This window comes from Macrotis lagotis, chromosome 5, assembly GCF_037893015.1.
Source record: "Macrotis lagotis isolate mMagLag1 chromosome 5, bilby.v1.9.chrom.fasta, whole genome shotgun sequence".
Taxonomy (NCBI): Eukaryota; Metazoa; Chordata; class Mammalia; order Peramelemorphia; family Peramelidae; genus Macrotis; species Macrotis lagotis.
This window is the reverse complement of record NC_133662.1, coordinates 94,897,344-94,909,414: the sequence shown is the minus strand read 5'-3', so window position 1 is coordinate 94,909,414 and position 12,071 is coordinate 94,897,344.

The window sequence follows — 12,071 nt, the reverse complement described above, 5'->3', positions numbered from 1 at the left end:
TTTGGATGAGACATGGATTACATGAAGAACTGTAATAAATATGTAATAAAACTAGAAATAATTCTATTAAAAAAGCTTCATATTCCAAGCAATAGAGTTTATTTTATGCTGGAAGTTATGAGGATTGCCTGAAGCTTGCAAAGCAGGGAAGTCATATTTTCAGATGAATACTACAGAAATAGAAATATCTTAACTTGGAGAGGAAGAAATTTGGTCCATGGAGATCAATTAGGGAGCCTATTCTTATAGACATTTTAAAACAGATCACCCATTACATCCATCTCCTCAAAGAGCTTCTCTTGAAGAAAAGAAAAAAAGTTAAGTAAAACCAATTAACAGAGAGATCTAGTTCTGGGAATGGAAGGGATTGCAGAAGCTATCTTGTCCAACTCCTTCCTCTTACAAATAATGAAACTGGGACCCAGAAAAATTAAGGGATCTGTCTAAGGTCAAACAAGTAGTAAACAGAAGAGGCAAGATTTCAATTCAGATCTTTGAGCCTAGATTCAGTACTTTCCCCACTGGACTAAGCTCTACCCTATGTGTCTTTAACTTTCCAAGAAAAGGAGAAAGGTGCATTTCCCTTTGCATTTTCCAGGGAGAATAATTACAGTGTTTGGTTTCATTTTTGTGTCTTTTTTGTTTAGCTTACTATGTACAAAAATGCATAGTGTATTTTCCCTAGTTCTGTTAAATGCATACTTTTTCAGTTCATATAAGGTTTCCTGAGTTTCTCTGAATGCTTCCTATTCATTAGTTCTTTCAGCATAATAATATTCATTATGTTTCTATGACATAAATTTTCAGCCATGTTTCCTTCAATGGGCCTACATTCTTTCAGTTTTTTTCCCTACCACAAAAAGTACAACTATGAAAAGTTTGTTATATATATATATATATATATATATATATATATATATATATATATATATATATATATATTGAACCTTTCTTTCTATCATTGACTTCCTTAGGGCATATGACTGATAGCATTCTTCAAAGGAAAGAAGCCAGAGTTAGAAAGTTCAGCCTATGGGGAGGCAATGAGGAAGTTTTTTATTCTATGTATAGCAGTCTGAATAACATTAGTCAAGAACCATTGCCTGAGGAGAAGTCATCAGGCTCAACTGACTCAGATTCAAGTGTTTCTACTGTATTCCCTAAATTTCTTCCCCTGTTTTAAATGTACCTTTCTCCTGAGGATTGCTCCAGATAAATGAGACTGTTGGAGCAAAGAAAGTCAGGAAATAATAATTATTGTGTGCTGAATGTTGAACCTGAGGCAGGGCCTATTGATATTGATATTGATAAGAAGCCTAATCTTTGCCTTCTGATAAAGTGCAATAGGGCTAGGGTAAAAAAAAGAAGCTCATTTTAAAAAGACCTCAAAAAACAAAAAAAAAATCATTAGAAAGCAAATTATCATTAAATGTCATTCTCTTTTCAATTGGTAGAATTGGCTCTTGGAATGGTCAGGAGAAGGTTTCCATTCCAAATCAGAACAAGGTGCGATTGAATCTGAGCAACCTCTACTAGTGAATCTGGATGAGCTAGAGAGACACAGGCAGATTTCACTGTTCACATATGTACTTTATCTGCACATATAGTAGTATAGGAAAATGATCAGGATAAGAGATGTCAGTCAGATGGACTGGCAGAGGATTGATACATCTATATAACACTCTCAGATGCATGAAGTTCTTACCTCTCAGAAGCCCTGTAAAATAAGTTCAACTAAACAGTATAAGAATGGGGTGGAGGGGAGTTGAAGGAGAATGGGTCAGTGGATAGCAGCCTAAGTCAACAGTGATACTGCAAAGCCCCAAAAAAGCTATGAATTCTTAGGTGGCAATAAAAGATAGAATGTGTTCATATTGTCAGATCATATTTGTGTTATTAATACTATAATAACAGTAATAATAGGCATTAATAGAGCACTTAAAAGTTTGTAAAGTGTTTTAGATACATAGCACAATTTTGACACATAACCAGATTTCCTATTATGGGGGCACACATTATTAAGACTTGATTTATAGAGAAAACTTCCCCTATCTTATAGGTAGGAGCAGCCTGCTTCCATTTTAGTCAGAAAAGTCATTATTTTTTTCTCTCTGTTGCTATCAAGGGCTGAAGTTTTCATTCACCTATAGCACAAGATTCATCACTCAAGAAATTGACATGGGGTTTTGAGCATATTTGATTTATTCTTCTGTCTTATAGGGATAGGGATTAGATTCCCAGAGCAAGAAACTGGAACCATGGAAACCTTGGAAGTGGATTCCAGGCTCAATATTGCTGCTACCTTATTTTTCCTCTCTCCATTGCTTGAGTGTATCACCTTTTCTACACTCACATAATCACCATCCAGTTTCATTTAAGTATCACATCACAATTGAAAACAGATATGGCTAATAGCCTTCTACATGGTCTTTCTCCATCCTGCTTCTCCTACTTCAAACAATCTTCCACATAACTACCAGACTAAATCAGATAGCCACATCATTCTCTTGACAAAAACATTCATTGCCTCTATTATCATTTGGAATTTGAAGTTCTTCACAATATATCCCTAAACTAGCTTTCTGTATTTATTACACATTCCTACTAATACAGGCTTCATTGTAGCTATAGTGACTTGCTGACTCATATGTGGATTCCATGTTCTGTTTCTAGAACCTTGAATAGGTTGTCATTCATTCATGAAACAGGTTGACATACATTCCTGGGATGCATACCCTGCTCACTTCAGGATCTTAAATTCCCTTGTCCTTTTCTGCTTATCTATTGCTTGTATGTCCCAGAAAACAAAAGCAAGAAAAAGAACAGACTCTTGAATTTATTTTGTCTATATGTATGCATATATGCATATATATATTATATATGCATGTCTCTCTATAAATGTATATATATATATGTACTGTGTATATGTGATAAGTATATACCATATATACTTTGCAACATATACACATATACACACACTCTCTCTCTCTTTATATATAAAGAGAGAGAGAGAGAGATCTCCAAATCTGTGTACCTTAGGTTACGCTCCTATTATCTCACTTCCATTTACCTTCAAAGTCAAAGTCAAAAGTGATGTTTATGAACCCTAAGCATTATAAATTATTCAGAGGAAAAATTTGAATCCTGATCTCATCTCTTGTTAAATATTACTATTGACTTGATGTTTTGAAATTTTACTATCACACAAAACGTTATTAATACAAAGTAAATAGTCACCTATCACATAGAATAGCACTTCCTGTCATTACAAATATGTATATTTCTTAAGAATAACTATGTAGGAATATTTTTTATTGTACTGCCCTACATATTTTGTACTAGACTGCTTCTTGTCTTAGTTTTCCCTAATTCAGACTGAATCTAGTTAGTTATATATGCTCCATCCTCGGCCTGATTTCAGCTTCCAAATCATACATAGCATTTCTCCCAGATGTAATAATATTGGCTGACACATGCATACAACAAACAGCCCAGTTCATATCTGTATCCCTAATTAAAACCCCAGAGAAAATTCATTTTCTCTAGGAAATCTTCCTTCCTAAGTTCAACCACAATCAAAAGCCCTCTCTTCTGTAAGTCTATAGTACTTGTATTTCTAACTTGGAAACCAGTCTTTTTTTATTTTTCTGTCACTTCCACAGTATCTATTGCAGTGTATCATCACCATGCCATAAAATTGATTTACTTCTGTTTACATTATCTCAGGAAGATTCTGAAGATCACCTGGCAAGTTAAGTAACAGGCACTGGGGTCCTTTCCCAACCTGAACTGCCAAGCATTCAAATCCTAATATAGAGAGCACAACTCTGATGGCTTGGTCACATTGTTCAAAAGAAAAGTTTATATTTCTCTAAAAGACTACTTTATGGAGAAATCACAGAAGTAAAAAATCCACATGGAGTTCAGAAGAAATGATATAAGAACACTCTCAAGGTCTCTCTGAAGAACACTGGAATTTAGTGTAAGACATGAGAGACAATGACTCAGGATTATCCATCATATCACACTCAAATCCAAAAAGGTCTCTATGTTCTTTAAGAAAAATGTAATTTCAGCAGCTCAAAAGATATGTGAAAAGAGTAAACTGAGAGACATCTCCACTCCAAATGTTCATGTGGACTATTTGTGTCCAACCTGTGGTATAACCTTCTAAGCTTCTATTGGTCTAATCTACCATAGTAGGAGATACTGTATTTTGAGTCCAATGAGTCCAACCTAGTGATGTTATTTTGGTCCTTTGTGTATTAAGGACAAGCATCTAATGCAATGAACAACTTGGAGTAGATTTAGAGATGTACTGACTAATACTAGCAAAACTATCATGTCTGACTTATTTGAAAAGTAGAAAAAGACTACTGCAAATTATAATACCAAAAATATAATGGGTATAGGATGCATTTCTGGAGCTCAGACTCCAGAGTTTTAGCAGGAGTGGGATGTGTGTGTGTGTGTGTGTGTGTGTGTGTGCGCACACATGAGTGTATATGTGTATGTATATAGGTTTATACATGTGCATATATATATATTAGTCTCATGTAACTTAAAGATTTATCTGATACTTAGGGAATAAAGATGCATTCTGGTATACAATAATGAAATGAAATTACTATATGAACTATTGTTTTCCCTAAAATGAAATGTTTATAGATACATGACGAAATTTTATAGAACAAACTACATTGCAAATCTTTAATTTATATGATCATTAATAAATTAAATTAATAATAAATTGATAGGTCAATTTTTAATGCTGGTTTTAGGATTCTATATCTTTGCTGTGACTATACTCTGTTCTGCAATAAAGTCAATGCACCTTTTGTGAATGATTCCTTCTTTCTCATTGTTTCTAACAATTGCCACCCATTGTTCATTTATTGAATTAATAATGATGTATCATCTAGAAGTCTTGAGGGGGAGAAAGTTATAAAGACACCCTAGATATTATTAAAAAAATCTTGGGAGGAAAGTTTTTCAGGCACATAAATATGGAAACAGATATTAGATAAATAATTTCCAGATGAAATATTTAATTTGATATTGATTTTAAGAAAATGTATGGGAGTAGGAGAAAAGAGATTATTTTATCACCTACAAAGAAGACTGTGTACTTCACCCTTCTTGGAATTTCAATATCACATTCTGACTATATTTCATCCTGAGTTTACTGTGCACAGCCAGTTAGCTACAACCGTATATTTCTGCCAAGTTATTTTTGTATACTTGTCTTGTTTCCTATATAATAGAAGGTTTATACTTCTGAAGGGGTTCAAATAGCATAACTTTAGAATGAATACTTACAGACCCCCACCCAGTAACTGTAAATAAGTTCATGCAAAGCTCATATATATCTAACAAATAATCTTAATTTCCTTTTGTTTTTCTTTCCCTTTATTTTTTAAACAAATAATTCTTAAGATAATAATATAAAAGAGGGCTTACAGCAATTTCCTTGCTATGTTATCTACAAAGGCAAAAGGAATGGAGATTGGTCACTGATCATTAAATCTTCTTATAATCTTCTAAAACACAAGAGATGATTCCTTTAACCCTATTAACCTAGCACATTTAGTTAAGTGTATTTCAATGAAGAGCATACATCTCCTAATCACATGAAAAATGCTCTTTTTTTAAAACAAGTTGTACAATGGAACTGAGGGTATTTTAAACCTCTATCCTTTATGTAGAAAATATGCAAAATTTACTTCTCCCAGGTATTTTCTTGGCATGGTCACAAAATATTGGCACAATGGGCAAGGCAATCCTTCAAGTAGTTAGTCATCAATTTTCATATGAAGTCAAGATGTTATTACTTTTTTTAATTTATGCATTTTGTTTTGTTTTGTTAACATAATATTTTATTTTCCCCAATTACATGTGAAGCTAGTTTTCAATATTCATTTTTGTAAAATTTTGTTCCAAATATTTTTCCTTCCCTCTCTTCCCTCCTCCTTCCCAAGACAATCTGATAAGATTATACCTGTACAATCATGTTAAAATATTTCCATATTAGTCAGGTTGTGAAAGAATCAGATCCAAATGGAAAATCCATAAGAAGAAACAAAAAACAAATCTTAAAAGTGCTTTGATCTGCATTCAGATTCCATAATACTTTTCTCTGGATATGGATAGCAATTTCCTTCACAGGTCGTTTAGAATTGTATTTAAACACTATATTGCTGAGAAGAACTAACTATATACTTTTCAATCTGCACACACTGTGTTACTGTTAACTCTGTACAATATTCTTCTGGTTCTGCTCCCTTAATATCACTTCAGGTAAATCCAAGTTTAACTTGTTCAACCATTCCCAATTGATGGCCATACCATCAATTTCCAATTCTTTGCTACCATAAAAAGAGATGATATAATTTTTTTTATACCTGTGAATCTTTCCCATTTTTATGATCTCTTTAGAATACAGACCTAGTAGTGGCATTGCAGATCAAAGGATATGTGCAGTATTATTACCCTTTGCACATGTTTCCAAATTGTGCTCCAGTATTGTACAACGATTTCATGTTGGCGTACTTGCCTGGGAGAGTGGATGATGCTCTCGAGTTTTCCCAGTCAACAATATACTAACACCAAACAATGTGTCCTTGCTCCAATACCTTTTAGCATGATGTTTTCAGCCATGCTATCAAATGCCTTCACTGAGGATAAATATGGCCTCTAGGTCAGCTGCCACACTAATGGAAAATTCTACAACTTGAAAAGGCTACAAGCCAGGACCAAAGTGGAGGGAATCTTCCATTTGCAGATGATTGTGCACTCAATACAGCCTCTGAAGCTGAGATGCTACAAAGTATGGATCAATTCTTTGTTGCTTGTGGTAATTTTGGTTTAATAATAATATAAAAATCACAGATGCTCCATCAGCCAGCACTACACCATCCACCTCTAGAAGCAGTGATTACAGCAAATGGAGCAGTTTTGAGTATCATGGAAAAGTTCACTCACCTTGACAGTGGCCTTTCCAGGGAGGTACACATTGACAATGAGTTTGACACACACAATGCCAGAGAGAGCTCAGTATTTGGGAAACTAGAAAAGAAAGTGTGGGAGAGAAGAGGTATTAGACTGACAACCAAACTGAACGTCTATAGAATCGTTGTGTTTATTTCATTGCTATACACCTGTGAAACCTGGATAGTCTACCAGCACCATGACAGGAAATTGAATGGCTTCCATTTAAATTGGCATAGGATGATTCTGAAGACCACTTGGCAGTAGAAGATACCAGACTCTGATGTCTTTTCCCAAGCATTCCTTCCTACCTAGCATTCCAACTTTATTACAGAGAGTGCAACTATGATAGACTGGATCCGTTGTTAGAAAGTCACACATACGCTTGCCCAAAAAAACTATGTTATGGGGAACTCACACAGGGCAAATGCTTACAAGGATGTCAGCAGAAGAAATACTGAGACATCCTAAAGGTCTCATTGAAGAAATTCAGAATTTATTGTACAGTTTAGGAGACACTGACACAGGAATACCCAGCATGGCATGCCCTCATCACTGAGGGTTCTGCACTCTAGAAGGAAGGCAGAATTGAACTCAAAGGAAAAAACTCAAAGGAAACATGATATATGCAAGTTTAGAAAACCAATCCCAGGTGCTCACATGGACTATTTGTGCCCAGGCTGTGTTAGAGCATTCTGAACTCATATTGGTCAGATCAGCCACAGTCAGACACACTGTAATTTGTCTCAAACATAGTAATGTCACTTTGGTCTTCTTTAATAATAAAGGACAAGTACCAACCAACCAACTAATCAACCAACCATAATGGTTGCATCATTTCACAACTCCACCAAAATGCATTCATATCCAAGTTTTCCCAATCCTCTCCAATATTTATAATTTCACTTTTTTGTCATATTAACCACATCTGATAGGTGTGAGGTAGTAGAACCTCCAAGATGATTTAATTTCATCTCTTGAATCAATAGTGATTTATATCATTTTTTCATATGACTATATAGCACTTTAATTTCTTCATCTAAAAACGGCCTAGTCATATCCTTTGATATGACTTACATTCTTACAAATTTGACTAAGGCAGATGGAATGAGACATGTACTATATACAAAATAACAGCAATGTTACAGGATGATCAATGTTGTGAATAACTTAGGGAACTCTGAAGGACTTATGATAAAAAATATTAGCTATTCCAAATACAGAGTTGATGATGTCTGAACACAGATTGAAGCATACTTTTTTAACTTTATTTTCTTGATAATTCTCTTACTTTGGGCGGGGCAGGTTTATGTTACAACCTGACTACTGGGATAATACTTTTTTCATGGGGGTGGCTAGGTGGCATACTGGATAGAGCACTGGCCATGGAGTCAGGAGTACCTGAGTTCAAATCCAGCCTCAGACACTTAATAATTTCCTAGCTGTGTGGCCTTGGGCAAACCACTTAAGCCCATTGCCTTGCAAAAAAAACCCTAAAAAATGCATATTTTTTCATGACTATATTTTTAACCTATTTCAAACAGCTTGTTATTTCAGTGAGGGGAAAATGGGGTAGGTGGGAGGAAGGAAGAGAATTAGAAGCTCAAGGTTTTAAATGTAAATGTTGAAACTTGTTTTTACATGTAACCAGTGGGATAAAATAAAAATACAAATTTTTAAAGTTAAAAATAATATAAAATAATAAATTTGATTTGTTTTCTCTCTCTATATATGTGTGTGTATGTGTGTGTGTGTGCGTGTGTATTAGAAATGAGGACTTTGTCAGAAACATTGTCTGTAAAATTTATTTTCCAGATTTCTATGTTGCATTGATTTTGTTTGTGTAAAAACTTTTAAATTTAATTTAATCAAAATTATCCTTTTGCATTTCATAATGTTGTCTATTTATTCTTTAGTCAGAAATTCTTTCTCTTTTCATAGATCTTCCAGAGAAACTGTTCCTTGCTCTCATAATTGGCCTATGTTATACTATTTATGTCTAAATCCTGTACCCATTTCAACTTTACTTTGGTATAAGTTATGATATGTTGGTCTATGCCTAGTATCTGCCATTCGATTTGCCTCTTTCCTCACTAGCTGTCATTTTCCTTTGCATTTATTTTTATTAATTCCCTTGATATCTTTTGTTCTTCCAGATGAATTTTGTTATTGTTTTATCTTCCTCTATAACAATTTGCTTTCATATTCACTGTTTTTACTTTATGGACAGCAAGACAGGTGATGACTAATGGAAAAAAGAACAATAATCTGGAGGGCATTGAGACTGGATTCTATTTCTTATTCCAGTTCCAATGAACTTGAAAGGGTAGGTTTTTTTTTTAAAACCAATTCATACTTCTCTAAAGGGAGTCCTATTTCCTATACTTCCGAGGTGTTAGAAAGTTAATATTTTCTTCCAAAATCTCAGTTTCATACTTGCAGATTGAACAAAGCAGTTTTTAAAATACAATTAGTCTAAGAAATATTTCCCTTGACTTTAATTTTTACCTTTATTTTCTGTCTTCTTAGTCTTTTGATTTTCTATCTTTACTACTCTCATGACCCTTTCCTATATCTATGATCAAACACTGGCCTTGTCACTAAGCCCGGAATGTATTCTTTCCTTATCTCTATGTTCCATAGAACTTTCTCTTTCTTTATCATATACACCAAATTCCACCTTCAAGGGGATGCATTCCTGATTTCCCCAACTGTTAGTATTGACACTCTCAACAGAAATTGAATTTAACTACCTTATATTTATTCTTTCTATATTTTTCCTATATAAAGCTATTTATGAGTATATCATCCCCTACAATAGAAGGCAAACTCCCTGAGAACAAGGATTGTTTCATTCTTTCTATTTCTATCATCTAGCAGAGTACCTGTCACTTAGAAGCTATTTAACAAATTCTATGGATTCTGCATTCACATATGTCTTTTTTTAAATTAATTTTTATTAAAGATATTATCTGAGTTTTACAATTTTCCCCCCAATTTTACTTCCCTCCCCCCACCCCTCCACAGAAAGCAATCTGTCAGTCTTTACTTTGTTTCCATGTTGTACCTTGATCCAAACTGGGTGTGATGAGAGAGAAATCATATCCTTACAGGAGAGACAAGAAGTCTAAGAGGTAACAAGATCATACAATAAGATATCTGTGTTTTTCTAAATTGAAGGGAATAGTCCTTGTTCAAACTCCACAGCTCCTTATCTGGATACAGATGGCACTCTCCTTTGCAGACAGCCCAAAATTGCTCCCAATTGTTGCACTGATGGGACGAGCGAGTCCTTCAAGGTTGATCATCACTTCCATGTTGCTGTTAGGGTGTACAGTGTTCTTCTGGTTCTGCTTATCTCACTCAGCATCAGTTCATGGAAATCCCTCCAGGCTTCCCTGAAATCCCATCCTTCCTGGTTTCTAATAGAACAATAGTGTTCCTTCCATGACATACATATACCACAGTTTGCTAAGCAATTCCCCAAGTGAAGGACATTTACTTGATTTCCAATTCTTTGCCATCACAAACAGGGCTGCTATAAATATTTTTGTACAAGTAATCACATCTGTCTTTTGCTTATCACTCTTGTAATAGTCTACCACTCTTGGGTCTTGATATCCATCACTTCTGAGTGCACATTTACTGGTTTTTACAATCACCTTCTCTGCCTCTGTGGGCAAATTTCCCTCATAACAATTACTCATTTTTGTTTTGAGATCTGAGAAGCACTAAAAGATGAGAGTCAATGTTATATGTAGATGCCTCTGAGTTCATAAAATTATTTCCTTTATGAGTTAAAATTCGTTGGGTTGAATGTTCACATGATATATGGAAAAAGTTACAAAAGAGCAATAGAGTAAAAGACATTAAAAGAAAAATGATGCAAAAATAGAATTAGCACTAAAGTATGGATGACCCATGTGCTCCTAAAGTTTGCTTCTGATGTCAAGCATAAGCAAGGGAAGCAACCTGGGTCAACCCACAATGGATGAACTCCTGGAAGGTTTAACATCATACAGAATGGATGGACATTTATGAATTGTAATATACAACTAAAGAGGGAATACCTCCATAGATGAGATCCATTTTTTATTATTACAAATCTGATTAATTTATTTTTGCATCACATAACTGTAGTATTCATAGAAATCTCAAAACAAACCAAAAACTAATTATTTCTGGATAATTCAGGACCATTTCTCATATTCCTTATGGGGGGGCGGGATTTGGCATTCATTATTAAGATCTATCCAGGGCAAGGCAAGAAGGGAAATAAAGAAAAATTAAATATAGTTAAAATAATTACTTTTAGAAGATAAGATTTTTTTAAAAATAAAGAATAAAGGGACAATGCCCAACATGAGATTTTGAATTATATGTCAATCTATAATATCTCTATCTAGTTACCAAAAATAATGGTTCATTTTGTTAAAAATCAGTCCATTTAGGTAGGTATTTTCATAAACTTAACATAACCAAAGGCATAAATATGTCATCATGCATAGAAGTGACTTTAAGTTTCTTGAATTCATGGCAGTAAAATTTAAATTGTTAAAGATCCTATCAAGTGCAATAAAACTGAAACAAATCATCTTAGGGTTAGAAATTTGGAATAAACTAATGATCTATTGTCCAGGGATGAGCCTAAATTTAAATTTACCACCAGAAGTTTGGACATCAAGGGATGAATTATGTGAACCACAATAATTTATGAAATCTTTCATTTAAGCAAAGAAGGTCATTATAGGTTCTATGGAGAGATCATAAGTAGAAATATTGAACCAGGTGTAATTATTCTACATAGAGGGAATTATTGTGATATTGGCAAAAGTATATTCCAGAAAAAAAAAAAAACGAGCTTACCTTACATAAAACTTTCAAAAATGAAAGTTGTGTTTTTTTTAAAAATTTTTGCTTTTTGCTTTCAAAGAAAGATGGTTAAGAAAAAGAGAACTCAATATGCCTTTCTAAGGAGATCTAGATGAAAGGAACAAAGGATGAAGGAACTATGACAGTAAATAATATAGTACATGGCAAGAGAGAAAAAGTGTGGGCGTGAGGAGCTGTTTCAGAACAGAGAA